The sequence below is a fragment of the Leptodactylus fuscus genome, chromosome 4, assembly GCF_031893055.1.
Source record: "Leptodactylus fuscus isolate aLepFus1 chromosome 4, aLepFus1.hap2, whole genome shotgun sequence".
Lineage (NCBI taxonomy): Eukaryota > Metazoa > Chordata > Amphibia > Anura > Leptodactylidae > Leptodactylus > Leptodactylus fuscus.
The window spans coordinates 16,563,859-16,577,315 of NC_134268.1; the positions used below are offsets into that span (position 1 = coordinate 16,563,859).

The window sequence follows — 13,457 nt, forward strand, 5'->3', positions numbered from 1 at the left end:
GTCCCATAGTGGTCTCTAAGGTGTTCATTATAAATTTAGTATAAATTTCGGGTTGACGGATCCCAAATTTTTGGACGCAGATTCCTCATCAAAATCCGGCCCAAAAAATCCCGTGTGAACTCAGTCTCAGGGTATTTGCCCCTCATATTTTTCCCCCATGAGGTGCTGTCAGAAAAATAAGTCTCCGTACACCACTACTGTGTCTCTTCAGTGAGAAACCTACAGTAGAAGCCCGCAAGGTGAATGAATGAATGAAAATTAATGTTGAAATAAAAAGAATGAATGAATGAATGACGGAAAAGGATGTTAGAATAAAATAAGAGTGATTGAATAATGAATGAAAAGGGATATTTGAATTAAAAATTGAATTAATTCATGGGAAAAGATGCTTGAAGAATGAATAAATGAATGAATGAGGATGTTTGAAGAAAAATTTGTAAACAAATGAACGATTAAAATAACAAGTTTGTTTATATAGCACCGACATATTCTGGAGTGCAGAATGAATGAACGCTAAAAATATAACAGAAACGAATGAATGAATGAATGAATGAATGAATGAATGAATGAATGTAACAGTGTAAGTTATTGCGTCCATCCATTATAAATCTGCACAGAGCCTTGAGATGACTCGGTCAGTGACTTCCAGGCCTCCTCCTCCTCGAGCCTTGCAGTCGGCCGGACACATGTGATGGCTTTTCCTTGGTCCTGTGTCTTGCTGCAGCCTCTGCAGGAATGTGCGCTCAGTCTTCAGATTTCCTGTTGAACTGTATAGATTTCCTGAAATCCGTCCTCTGCACCCCAGGGCTTTCCAGGCTCTCCCTCTCTCACATGGTAGATTTTCCTTCCTGTTCTCCTCCAGCTGAAGTGTGAGCAGACAGGAGAGGACAGTCCATGGATGCAATCCCTACAATGTGCCTGTGCTAGGATTCTCTGGATCTATACGTCTCTAGAGGTGATTTCTGGATTCCATATCCTCCGCTCAGCCCAGTTTTTTCGCACTCGTGTATCATGGAATAATGGATTTAATTCCGGGACATCAATTTGGAATGGAAATTCGAGCTGAACATATCCTGGTAAGTTCTGCTCCGGCTAGGCGTGGTTACTATTGTGTTAACTTTACAATTAGGCAGATGTAGCAGAGCTGGATTTGTCCGGGATCTGTCCTTTATGTGAAGCGAGAGAACTTTTCGAGCAAAGATTAGCTGCAGTCCTATGTAAAACCACTGAGCCCATACATTGTAACTTTGGTGTCTGACAAATCCAGCTCTGCATTATATGACTATATGCTTTGGAATTGCAAAAAAAAAAAATCCATCGGTTTTAGATTTCTGCAATCTCAAAAACACCGGTATACAATATCAATATAACACAAGCCTGTGAATTGTAGCTTTAGCCTGCCGCATACTCAGCTCTGCTACATCTGATATAACCACTGTGCTTTTTGAATTGGAGTTGCAAAAAATCCAACCAGTTTGGATTTTTGCAATCTAAAAAACACTGGTACGCCAATGGTGCGTGCGATTTTATGCGCCGCCCATTGGCTCACCTCGATGTAGTGCAAAATTTGTGACACGTAAAATTCCCATGGCCATATGATAATTCACTTATCCGTTATGCGGATGTAGCAGAGCTGAAATTGTCAATGAGGATTTTTGTTAAGTGAGAGAACTTTTGTATTTGGTCGGTGTACGGGCAGTCCTATGTAAAACCTCCGATCCTTTGTAATATGCCCATAAGTGTCAATTAAACAAAAAACGTGCATCCAGCAATCTCAGCTCTGCTATATCTGACAAAATTGTCACTGCTACATCATCAGTTAGAGCTTTGCAATATGTATACTTGTGTAGTTTTTTAAGGCATATCATTGGGGGAAGGGATGATAGCGCATGTGCCCAGGAGGGAGGGGCAGGTAGCAATGAGTAAAAGGGGTGTTCCCATTTTGGCCATATATGGCATATCCATAGTGTACGGTATAGATGCCCACACTAAAGTCTCTGACCACCACAGTGACCAGAGAGGTGGTCGTACAAGTGCAACTCTCTCCATTGACTTCTATGGGAGTTGCGAGCATGTGCAGCCATCTTTACAGGTACAGCAGGGGTCTCCTTCTTGAGACAGAAGCAGGTCCCTCCTCTAGCCGGTGAATAGGCCATGAACGTCCGAGATGTTAATACCCCAGGTGAAGAAAAGCCTTCCCATACCGTACGTGGTAGTATTTCATATAAGTTACACCATTGTTAACCTCATGGGGTTTACTCATAAGTAATATCAGGTGACCTTTTCACGTTCTTGTAAATTCACAATTGCAAAAATTCTCACACCGGAAATTTTATGAAGGCTCAATACAAGGAATTTTTTGTTCCAGTTTTTCATATTTTCTATTGTTTTATGTTCTCAGTGATGCTCTGGTATCAAAGGTCATGTCATCAATCAGATGAGGGCCGTACAGTCAGAACGGGAGCGCATATATGGGGGCTCTGGGGCAAAACATTTTGTTGGGGCAGACACTTAATAAGCAGAGGAAAATGTACAGGATGTGCTATAAAATAGCTAGTGTGTGTGTATATATATATATATATATATATATATATATATATATATATATGTAGTGTGTGTATATATATATATACAGATAAAGAGCTCAAAACTGAGGTGATTCTCATACAAGGCCCTAGTAGTAGTGGTGCCATATAGCACATTCTATAGTATTAGAGCTGTATACTGTACACTATGGTACCAGTGCTGTCTACTGTACACTGTAGCACTGGTGCTCTATACCGTATTCTGTATTATCAGTGCTGTATACTGTGCATTATGGCACCAGTGCTGTCTACCGTATGCTGGTGCTATAGCCTGTATTTGATTGTACTGGTGCTGTACTATACACTATGGCACGCACTGGTGCTGTACTGTACACTATGGCACGCACTGGTGCTGTACTGTACACTATGGCACGTACTGGTGCTGTACTGTACACTATGGCACGCGCTGGTGTACTGTACACTATGGCACGCACTGGTGTTGTACTGTACACTATGGCACGCATTGATGTTGTACTGTACACTATGGCACGCACTGGTGTTGTACTGTACACTATGGCACGCACTGGTGCTGTACTGTACACTATGGCACGCGCTGGTGTTGTACTGTACACTATGGCACGCGCTGGTGTTGTACTGTACACTATGGCACGCGCTGGTGTTGTACTGTACACTATGGCACGCGCTGGTGTTGTACTGTACACTATGGAACACGCTGGTGTTGTACTGTACACTATGGAACACACTCGTGCTGCACTGTACACTATGGCACGCACTGGTGCTGTACTGTACACTATGGCACGTACTGGTGCTGTACTGTACACTATGGCACGCGCTGGTGTACTGTACACTATGGCACGCGCTGGTGTACTGTACACTATGGCACGCACTGGTGTTGTACTGTACACTATGGCACGCATTGATGTTGTACTGTACACTATGGCACGCACTGGTATTGTACTGTACACTATGGCACGCACTGGTGCTGTACTGTACACTATGGCACGCGCTGGTGTTGTACTGTACACTATGGCACGCGCTGGTGTTGTACTGTACACTATGGAACACACTCGTGCTGCACTGTACACTATGGCACGCACTGGTGCTGTACTGTACACTATGGCACGTACTGGTGCTGTACTGTACACTATGACACGCACTGATGTACTGTATACTATGGCACGTACTGGTGTTGTACTGTACACTATGGCATGCACTGGTGTTGTACTGTACACTACGGCACGCACTGGTGCTGTACTGTACACTATGGCACGCACTGGTGTTGTACTGTACTCTATGGCACGCACTGGTGTTCTACTGTACACTATGGCACGCACTGGTGTTGTACTGTCCACTATGGCACGCACTGATGTACTGTACACTATGGCACGCACTGGTGTTGTACTGTACACTATGGCACGCACTGGTGTTGTACTGTACTCTATGGCACGCACTGGTGTTCTACTGTACTCTATGGCACGCACTGGTGTTCTACTGTACAATATGGCACGCACTGGTGTTGTACTGTACACTATGGCACGCACTGATGTGCTGTATACTATGGCACATACTGGTGTTGTACTGTACACTATGGCACGTACTGGTGTTGTACTGTACACTATGGCACGTACTGGTGTTGTACTGTACACTATGGCTCACACTGGTGTTGTACTGTACACTATGGCACGCACTGATGTACTGTACACTATACCATATAGTATATCAATACAACAAAATCCAGCTGAAGTATATCGTACACCTGGACACCTGACCGGCAGTAAACCGCACACACACAGGGTGAGGCCACTGAAATAGAACTTTCCATCTCATTGAAAAGGCAATAAACGCAAAGCCAAAGTCCAAGCCAATAATCAGCGCACAAAGTAATTCACCAGTTACTACTTCTTGGGCACACAAATTACAGCCAACACCATACGGGGCACCTGCAAATATAGCGCCCAGTCCTAAACCATAAATGAGAAGGTCCCCGCAAGCCTAACCTCAGGACCACTATTCTAAATGACTGGGCCTGTACACTAGTACGCCTATAGGTCCGACCACCGTCCCAATATACCACATGTCCATCCACCATATACGGAACTCTTCAGGGAACTAGAGGTGATAAAACACTGCGGCGATATGTCGTGGGGCCCGGCCTGGGGAAGACTCAAGCACCTCTCAGTATTTACTATTTACCACCATAAAGTGGCCAAATCTAAAGTGCTATATACTATGTACTGTACTGTGCAAAGGATTTAGGCAGGTATGGAAAAAATGCCATCTATCCTATCCTACTAATCCTACTAGAAAGTTTGTGAGTTTGGATCTTTGTTCCTCAATCACGCAAAAACAGCTGAATGGATTTGCATGAAATTTGCTACATACATAGATAGGAGCACCGATTAAAACATAGGCTACTTTTTATCCCGGTAAATGATGTCACTACATGACCGCAGTGAAGGAATGTAGGTTCACACTACACTAAAGATGCCTGGGACGCATCCTACATGCCTTGTATTCACACTATAGATCAGTTCAGATGAAGGTCTACACGACCGAAATGTCAACTATTGTGATCTATTAGTCTTTTTCATATTACTACGACCCCTATGTCCAAAGGCACAACAAATGATGTACACGGTGTTGTAAATAAATTTATTTCCCTTTTTGGCAACAAAACCTGTGTGTGCGACAACATTTTTTGATTAATCTGATTGTGGGGTCGAAGGACCCTTTGACGTCTGCACCACACTTCCTAAATTTGTGAGTGTGCGGCACCATTGCCTTTTTTTTCACACTACACTAAAGGACCTGTGATGACATCATCACAGGTCCTTGAGCCATTCTCAGATAGGATCATACTAGGCAGTGGGCGGAGCTACACATTATTTTGTGGGCGGTGCTATATAGGATGAAGCTGGACAGTGTGAAAGCTGAAGAAAATGGAGTCTCATTGAAGATCATGAGACTACAGAACATGCAGGCTGTGTGAGGTCAAGAGGACTATATCGGGTGTAGAGTTTCAGTAAATACTACAGGGAATGTGTTGTTCTGCCTCTGATGGGGGAGGGGGAGAACTTTGGCACATTTCAGCAACATCCGTTCAGCCCTTTGTAACACAGAAGCTGCTCAGACAGTCACATAACAAAACCCCTGTAATCACAATTGCCCGATGTAGCAGAGTTTAGGCAGTGCTGTAGCACACTTCTATAGGCTCTCCATATGCAAACATGTACACACAGCTGGGTATCCTATACATATGCATCGATGTAGCAGAGCTGAGACGCGGGAGCAGGCTGATCGAACTGTGACAAATTTCTGCAACATCCGTTCAGCCGTTTCCAACACAGAAGCTGCTCAGACACCGACATAAGAACACCCCTCTAATCCAAATGGCCAGATGCAGCAGAGCTCAGGCAGCGCTGTAGCACAACTGAGTACGCTCTCCATATACAGAGATGTACATACAACTGAGTATGCTGTGCATATGCAGCGATGTAGCAGAGCCGAGACGCAGGAGCAAGCGGATCATCCACAACAGCAATTGGCTAAATATAAGCGGCTCAGCGCCAACAACAACCCGCAGATGAAGTCGCGTGCAGATGCTAGTTAAGAATAATTCCAGAATTAGAAGGGTTAATCGTTTATTACCAAAATAAAGTGAATGAAGAAAGGTGTGACCTTTACCATTTGGAGGAGGAGTCCTGGAAATGATGATCCAGCCCCCACAGATATAGCCCTGATCTCATCATCCTCCAATCTGTCTGGGATGACATGGAGCGACAGACGGATTGGAGCAAGCAACATCCACAGAAGATCTGGGCTTAGTTCTCCAAGATGGATAATACTACTATAATACTACTCCTATGTACAAGAATTAGATATATTCTAGTATATAGGAGCAGTATTATAGTAGTTATATTCTTGTACATAAGAGTAGTATTATAGTAGTTATATTCTTGTACATAGGAGTAGTATTATAGTAGTTATATTCTTGTACATAGGAGCAGTATTATAGTAGTTATATTCTTGTACATAGGAGCAGTATTATAGTAGTTATATTCTTGTACATAGGAGTAGTATTATAGTAGTTATATTCTTGTACATAGGAGCAGTATTATAGTAGTTATATTCTTGTACATAGGAGCAGTATTATATTAGTTATATTCTTGTACATAGGAGTAGTATTATAGTAGTTATATTCTTGTACATAGGAGCAGTATTATAGTAGTTATATTCTTGTACATACGAGCAGTATTATAGTAGTTATATTCTTGTACACAGGAGTAGTATTATAGTAGTTATATTCTTGTATATAGGAGCAGTATTATAGTAGTTATATTCTTGTATATAGGAGGTAGTATTATAGTAGTTATATTCTTGTACATAGGAGGTAGTATTATAGTAGTTATATTCTTGTACATAGGAGGCAGTATTATAGTAGTTATATTCTTGTACATAGGAGTAGTATTATAGTAGTTATATTCTTGTATATAGGAGCAGTATTATAGTAGTTATATTCTTGTACATAGGAGTAGTATTATAGTAGTTATATTCTTGTACATAGAAGGTAGTATTATAGTAGTTATATTCTTGTACATAGGAGTAGTATTATAGTAGTTATATTCTTGTATATAGGAGCAGAATTATAGTAGTTATATTCTTATACATAGGAGTAGTATTATAGTAGTTATATTCTTGTACATAGGAGTAGTATTATAGTAGTTATATTCTTATACATAGGAGTAGTATTATAGTAGTTATATTCTTGTACATAGGAGTAGTATTATAGTAGTTATATTCTTGTACATAGGAGTAGTATTATAGTAGTTATATTCTTATACATAGGAGCAGTATTATAGTAGTTATATTCTTATACATAGGAGTAGTATTATAGTAGTTATATTCTTGTACATAGGAGTAGTATTATAGTAGTTATATTCTTATACATAGGAGCAGTATTATAGTAGTTATATTCTTGTACATAGGAGCAGTATTATAGTAGTTATATCCTTGTACATAGGAGCAGTATTATAGTAGTTATATTCTTGTACATAGGAGTAATATTATAGTAGTTATATTCTTGTACATAGGAGCAGTATTATAGTAGTTATATTCTTGTACATAGGAGTAGTATTATAGTAGTTATATTCTTGTACATAGAAGGTAGTATTATAGTAGTTATATTCTTGTACATAGGAGTAGTATTATAGTAGTTATATTCTTGTACATAGGAGCAGTATTATAGTAGTTATATTCTTATACATAGGAGTAGTATTATAGTAGTTATATTCTTGTACATAGGAGGTAGTATTATAGTAGTTATATTCTTGTACATAGGAGCAGTATTATAGTAGTTATATTCTTGTACATAGGAGCAGTATTATAGTAGTTATATTCTTGTACATAGGAGTAGTATTATAGTAGTTATATTCTTGTACATAGGAGCAGTATTATAGTAGTTATATTCTTGTACATAGGGGACAGTATTATAGTAGTTATATTCTTGTACATAGGAGTAGTATTATAGTAGTTATATTCTTGTACATAGGAGCAGTATTATAGTAGTTATATTCTTGTACATAGGAGTAGTATTATAGTAGTTATATTCTTGTACATAGGAGTAGTATTATAGTAGTTATATTCTTGTACATAGGAGGTAGTATTATAGTAGTTATATTCTTGTACATAGGAGCAGTATTATAGTAGTTATATTCTTGTACATAGGAGTAGTATTATAGTAGTTATATTCTTGTACATAGGAGCAGTATTATAGTAGTTATATTCTTATACATAGGAGTAGTATTATAGTAGTTATATCCTTGTACATAGGAGCAGTATTATAGTAGTTATATTCTTGTACATAGGAGGTAGTATTATAGTAGTTATATTCTTATACATAGGAGCAGTATTATAGTAGTTATATTCTTATACATAGGAGCAGTATTATAGTAGTTATATTCTTGTACATAGGAGCAGTATTATAGTAGTTATATTCTTGTACATAGGAGCAGTATTATAGTAGTTATATTCTTGTACATAGGGGACAGTATTATAGTAGTTATATTCTTGTACATAGGAGTAGTATTATAGTAGTTATATTCTTGTACATAGGAGCAGTATTATAGTAGTTATATTCTTGTACATAGGAGTAGTATTATAGTAGTTATATTCTTGTACATAGGAGTAGTATTATAGTAGTTATATTCTTGTACATAGGAGGTAGTATTATAGTAGTTATATTCTTGTACATAGGAGGTAGTATTATAGTAGTTATATTCTTGTACATAGGAGCAGTATTATAGTAGTTATATTCTTGTACATAGGAGTAGTATTATAGTAGTTATATTCTTGTACATAGGAGTAGTATTATAGTAGTTATATTATTGTACATAGGAGCTGTATTATAGTAGTTATATTCCTGTACATAGGAGTAGTATTATAATAGTTATATTCTTGTACATAGGAGTAGTATTATAGTAGTTATATTCTTGTACATAGGAGTAGTATTATAGTAGTAAAACACTGCAAGATGGAGACACTGTATTTAAAGATGTAGCTGAGCTAACTTTGTTACTTTGGCCATTGAAGTGCTCTGTTATGGGTAAAATACATACAATCCTGTATATGAGGTCTTATTGTTGTTTTAGACATAATTCTGACCAAAGTAGAGAAGACTGTAATTTGGAATAGTGCACCTATACATGCGTAGAGAGATCCATACAGCTGTGGTTTAACCAATGCCAGAGACAGACAGACGCACATCCCGGTTATCACTTCCTACAAAGGGTTAGGCTGAAGTTATCCAAAGTATTTGAAGCCAAACTTCTCTTTGGCATAAAAGCATAGCTAATACAGGAAACAGATGTAGCAGAGCTGAACTTGTCACTGAACTTTTGTAACGCATCAGGATAGCTCATCAGTTTCTGTACAGTCTCATGTAAAACAGCTATAAAACGTGTCCCCTGACAATCTCGGCTACATTTTTAGTTTCATCAGTGATCATTTGCAATGCTTTCTTTGATCAATGGGGCCAAAAGTAGTCATAGTCGCATGACATTTTTGTAAAGAGGTTGATCCTCTAAACCAGCACTCCAGCAGCTGTGAAACTACAACTCCCAGCATGCTCCATTCACTTCTATGGGAGTTCCAAGAACAGCAGAGCAAGTATGCATGCTGGGAGTTGTAGTGCCAAGGGTTTTGCCTACCCCTGCTCTAAGCTAAACACACCAGAATTGTGGCTTCACTTGTGTGCGTACATGCTGTGCACTACATCTATTTAGTGTGTGGGGGGGTGTTAGTACCTTAGGGGAGGGGCTTAGGAAAAAAGGGAGTGGCTTGCAAAGGGTGAGTATGATAAAATTGTGGCAAAATTCTTGCGTAAATGTGTAGCACACAGTAAACTTACAAAGTGGTATAAACTTATACTAGACGGTATATAGCGCACCAGATTATCCAGCATCAACCACTGTCATAAACCTGATGTAGTATAAGGCAATCCAGTAACTTTACCCTGTCGTATTGCTGTTGTACGCCACAATTGTGATCAAATTCTGACACAAAGTTGCAAAGTAAGCCAACAAAGTAGTGTAACCTCAGACTAGATAGTGTCATGGGCACCAGACTTGTCCAGCATCAGTCACTGTAGTAAATCTGGTGCAGTATAGGACGGTCTTAGATCTGGTGCAGTATACTACTGGCCTAGGTTTTCACTTTCTAAAAATTAGACAGGAGTAAATCTGCCTTGTTGTTTATAGGCGGCTTCCCCATCCTGGCACAGGAAGCCCCTCATAGCCGTCTGCTCGCCAAGACGCTCGTGGAAACCTCTTAAGACAACACATAATGTACAAGTGCCCCACACCTCCCAGATTTCCCTTTTACAGGACCTATTCTGCTCATGGACCTTCTCTTCTGCCCAGGTAGATCTACATGGACTCATCCAAGAATTGGCGCAGTTGTGGGAGACTGAAAATTAGGTTATAGGCAATACCGGACCTGCCTTGGGTCTATAACAGTAATAGGTCAGGGTTGTCCTAGCAAATTTGACTTGTCTTAGAAAAGGGGTGGGGCTTATTGACATGTATGTTCCCTGGGGGTGGGGCTGACTCCCCCCTGACTCTACCATAGCAAATGGTTTGCTCTCAGGTCTTGCACTGGGTATATTTTTAATGTTTTGGTTTTTTTTTGCAGTACCACTTTCTACCACTGGTGGCAGCAAATACTTTCCAGACTTTTTTTCCAATATTGTGCAGTATCCTAGTTCTTTATCCCCGCCCGGGATTAGTTGTAGTGTTGTGCAATATGGCCCAGCTTGGAGGCTCCTATAGGGTTAACTAGAGCATGCGCGTATACATCATCATTTACATCGCAGTGGTCAGTCCAGGTGATTAAATATGTATAGGCCATAAATAAAAGTGCAGGGTTAGCAAAGTTCAGTGGTGAGTGAGAAGTGCAGCATTTCCGATTCCGTTGCGCACTCTAATAATACTGCAATGTTAGGACAAGCTAAGTGCTTACTAGGCACGATGGGGGGAGGGGGTATGGCCAGCTCGCTCCTTCTAGGGAACCGGCCCACAGCACCGAGATCATGGACTACTTCCTTTGGGTTCATCCTCCTCATTGCATTGGATAAAGCTGTAAGCGGACAATAGAAATACAAGGGTCTGTGATTGGCCAATGGGGGGGGGATGTGACTATCTTGAAGGACCCCGGCTTTCCGAGGCTTTTCAGGCTAAGCTGCTTTGTGTGTACATGAAGAGCCATTATGTGACTTCTATTCTGCATTGTTAGCAGTTTTCCCCTCTGCAGGTTCTATCTGTAGTTTGCAGTTCTCCCTGAGCTGGTGGGTGGAGCCTAGCCGCTATACACAGTGAGTAGAGGAGAATCTGCTTCCTAAAATGTTGTTTTCTCACAGCCCCAGGATCATGCAGGACATATATGGAGAAGTACTCGCCTGTACTAATGAATAAGGCTCTTCAGAGGAGGACATAGCATTGGTGCATCCTGAGGGGTCCAGTAGGTCAGGGGTCCCTGCCATCTTAATAGCAGCTTTCTACTTTCTATTAAATTGTGGGCAAGCTGTTAAACTTCATGGCTCAAAGATTATTGGAGGGTTGTCAGAGGTATATTGGAAATTAAGGGGCCCATAACTGTCCTTGCACAGGGACCCGCAGTCGTCTGTGTTTACCCCGAAGGTCTTGTTTAGTTCCAGTATAAAGCCTATGTCTCTCTCTCTCTCTTGCTCGCTCATCTCTTCTCCATAGACTTCTTAGACATATGTATCCATGTCACGTGAACTGCAGTCTCTCTGGCGAGCAGAGAATTTAGAGTGAAAGTCATATGAGCAGAAATTCCTGCAACAAATCCGCCAAATTTGAAGTCTTCAGTTTTTTGCTTGTGCAAGTGTCAGTCTTTACTGTAATTCTGGCATTCCATTCAAGAATCGAGAAAACTCCGGATGAATCGTGCTATGGGTCCTGCTCGGATAATGGAGCACTACAATGCAAAGTGTAAGTTTCCTCTCTACGGGAAGTGGGATAAAGTTTTGCAATGAACTTTGTGAAATGTGAGCCGGCTCTGACACCGCACGGGCATTGAGCTATTTTCAGAGGAAAAGTTCAGTGACAGCAGGAAAGCCTCTATAGAGGAAGGGAAGTTGTGCTGCGATCCCGTGTCCTGTGCCCTCCTCTCCCTGCTCAGTGTGTGGAACAATATCCTGTATCCCTTTAATTAACAGAGTGTTTGTGGCACAGGGTGGGGGGGGGGGGGCTGCAGCAGATGTTAACAGCTGGGAGTACAGCATCAATGTGTGTGCTAGGATCTAGAATCCTGGGGGCAGGGAGAGAGCACGAGACACAAATTGCGCAATGGTGGGGGGGCATTAATAACAATCATGAGGGGTCCCATATGGAACGCAGAGCGGATACATGGAGGGGGATAGAGCTGCGGACAACACCCCACTAGTGCCAAATGGGGCAGATTTATTATCATGTCTCAAACAAAAACTGTCACACCCCAAAAGACCCAAACAATGGAGAGGCGCCATATTCAGGACAAGGCATATGTTTCCTAGTAAATGAGGTGAGCCCTCCTCTGGGTCGTGAACCTGGACGGTATTCTTAAAGGGATTCTACCATTAAAATCAAATTTTTTGTCCCTAACACGTAGGAATAGCCTTAAGAAAGGCTATTCGTCTACTACCTTTAGATGTCTTCTCCGCGCCGCCGTTCGGTATATAATCCAATTTTCGTCGGTATGCAAATGAGTTCTCTCGCAGCACTGGGGGCGTCCCCAATGCTGCCAGAGAACTCTCCAGCGCCACCTCCATCTTCTTCTGGAACGGCCTGTCTTCTTCCGGCGGTGGGGATCAAACTTCTAGGCCTCGGGCCTAGGGAAAAGCCGACTGTGCATGCCCGCCGACCACAAGAAAATGACCGCTTACACAGTATTGTAAGCGGCCATTTTCTTGTGCCCGGCAGCCGGAAGAAGACAGGCTGTTCCAGAAGAAGATGGAGGCGGCGCTGGACAGTTCTCTGGCAGTATTGGGGACGCCCCCAGTGCTGTTTGAGTGCTGGGGACCGCCCCCAGTGCTGCGAGAGAACTAATTTGCATGCCGGCGAAAACCGGGATTTCAACGAAACGGCGGCGCAGAGAAGACATCTAAAGGTAGGAGACAAATCGCCTTTCTTAAGGCTATTCCTACGTGTTAGGGACAAAAAATTTGATTTTCATGGTAGAATCCCTTTAAGGCCTCTTGCAGACGACCGTGGACTAGTTCAGGTTTTTCCCGGATCGCACCGTGACCCGTTCATTTCTGTCGGCCCACACCCCTGACTGTTTATTACACGGATAAGTGTCCGGGCCACAAAACTCAGAACAGGTCTTATTCCTGTCCGGTTTTGTGGCTGTACTTCC

At 41.5% G+C, this 13,457-nt stretch overlaps 1 protein-coding gene across 2 annotated transcripts in view; it reads left to right on the top strand.

The window, feature by feature from the left end:
- The first annotated feature begins 846 nt into the window (after positions 1-846).
- Positions 847-13,457, top strand: part of ASAP1 (ArfGAP with SH3 domain, ankyrin repeat and PH domain 1) — a 162,348-nt gene continuing 149,737 nt past the window's right edge. Inside the window, exon 1 of one of the 2 annotated variants that reach the window (XM_075270089.1) lies at positions 847-1,076. The gene's annotated coding sequence lies outside the window, so the exon portion shown is untranslated. The remainder of the gene's footprint in view (positions 1,077-13,457) is intronic. The other variant, XM_075270093.1, reaches the window with a different exon arrangement.